The sequence below is a fragment of the Cavia porcellus genome, unplaced genomic scaffold (assembly GCF_034190915.1).
Source record: "Cavia porcellus strain 051 isolate PalLab524CR breed Dunkin Hartley unplaced genomic scaffold, mCavPor4.1 scaffold_1, whole genome shotgun sequence".
Classification (NCBI taxonomy): Eukaryota; Metazoa; Chordata; class Mammalia; order Rodentia; family Caviidae; genus Cavia; species Cavia porcellus.
In genome coordinates this window covers 109,752,748-109,754,616 of record NW_026947484.1, presented here as the reverse complement: position 1 = coordinate 109,754,616, position 1,869 = coordinate 109,752,748, and the positions used below count along the sequence as shown (strand labels likewise).

General features: G+C 46.2%; 1 long non-coding RNA gene across 1 annotated transcript; it reads left to right on the top strand.

Annotated features, from left to right (window-relative positions):
- The first annotated feature begins 366 nt into the window (after positions 1-366).
- LOC134471965 (uncharacterized) lies at positions 367-1,644 on the top strand. The gene is made up of 2 exons (XR_010041765.1): positions 367-413; positions 1,066-1,644. It is a non-coding gene; the product is annotated as an uncharacterized LOC134471965 (long non-coding RNA).
- The last annotated feature ends 225 nt before the right edge of the window (positions 1,645-1,869 follow it).

Below are 1,869 nucleotides of genomic sequence, written 5' to 3'. Positions count from 1 at the left end.
GCCAGGGAAGTAGGGATTAGGCAGATGGGAAGAAAATGGAATGGAACACATATACCAGGAAGCTTTGCTATGACTCCCTGGTTTTCCCAGAAGTACCTCCTCTAGTCTTTGTCATGGCACTGGCTTCCCTAGAAACTCGAGCATCTCTTTGGGAAACCAAGACTAAGAAGAGCATGTGACGAGGCAATATCCATTAGACTGAATCCCAGGGCATGAGGGGAAGTCACAAGGATCCCTGGAGGCAGGGACAAGTGAGCAGAGTATGTCAGGAATGATCCAGGAATTCCTGGTGACACACTAGCCACTCTCTGCCATTGCTGGAGTCAAGCTGGGCCTATAAAAGGCAGACCTGCCTCTAACACCTCATCTGTTCCAGCTCCCTTGACAAGTTTGTGCTCCTGTGTGTGAACACGGTGAGTGGGAACATGTGGGTCCAGAGGGCTTTGAACAGCAGTGAGGGATGGAAAGGGAGGCTGTAAGGGGTGATGGTGTGTGCTGTCATGACCAAGAATAAGACTCTTTCAACTGCACTGTCTGGAAATCAGACTTTGGTTTGCCAAAACTGTGGGGCACAGTTATGGTAAGACTTGTTTTTTTCTTGTTAGAAGAGGAATGCTTCCCTGAAGTATGAATCCTGTAACCTCGTGAAGTTTAGAAAATGACAGTTGTCTGTTGAATGACATAAAAGAAATTTTCACTATATATAATCTTTAACCACTTATTTTAATTCATGTGAATAGCTAGACCTCCATGAGATTGCTGGTTCTTTAGTTTTTTGTTTTGGGCCCTTTTTTTTTAGACTTTCTCTCTAGGCATTTCAGGCTGGCCTTGAGCTTACTGTGTAGCCAAGGCTGGTCTCTAACCCACAATGATTGTCCCTCCTCAACTTCTGGAGTGCTGGGATTAGAGGTGTGAGCCACCAAGGCCCTCTTACTAGTTCTTTGTATTACTCTTGGAAGACTTATACTATATATAAACAAAATATCCTTAAGCATCACATATGATTTAGTAACATAAAATAAGTGTCTTTAGGTTTGTACAGCTAAAGACTTTCATTACTTTCAGGTTGGAAAAGTCACAACAAGATGTCCTGCCAGCAAAACCAGCAGCAGTGCCAGCCACCTCCCAAGTGTCCACCCAAGTGCACCCCAAAATGCCCACCAAAGTGCCCTCCAAAGTGTCCACCCCAATGCCCAGCGCCATGCCCTCCTCTGGTCTCTTCCTGCTGTGGCTCCAACTCAGGGCACTGCTGTGGCTCAAGCTCTGGGGGTGGTGGCTGCTGCCTGAGCCACCACAGGCGCAGTCTCTTCCACCACCGCCACAGGCACCAGGCTCCTGACTGCTGTGAGTGTGAGCCCAGTGGGGGCTCTGGCTGCTGCCATGGCTCTGGGGGCTGCTGCTGAGCTGGACCAGGAAGAGCTCTGGAAGGGATCCAGTAGTCTAGAGCCTGATGCAGCCTGATGCATCCCCCTTTCCATACCCTGGCTTTAAACCATGGGTCAGTAGGGGTCCTGAAGACTCCCAGAGATTCCTGTGAAGAACCTTGTACTTAGCTGTGGACTCTACATGCTCAGGCACCATCTATGTCTGCGGTTCTTCCTTTATTTTCTCTTTTAATAAAATTCTGATTTCCTGTTCTCAAAATATCATCTTAGTCTCTCTTCTTTTGTTATTTTTCAAGTCGCCCACATGTCGCAGATTCAAAGGCCTGCTGTTTGCAATGCATTCAAGCCCTAAAAGAAGATAATTGAGAAAATAAGCAAAGATTCTGATGCTGTTTGGTTTGATTTTGTTTAATTTGACTTTGTTTGGTTTTGGCAGACAGTTTGGTGATTGAAGTTTATCACTTTTGGCAACATAAATTTTTTT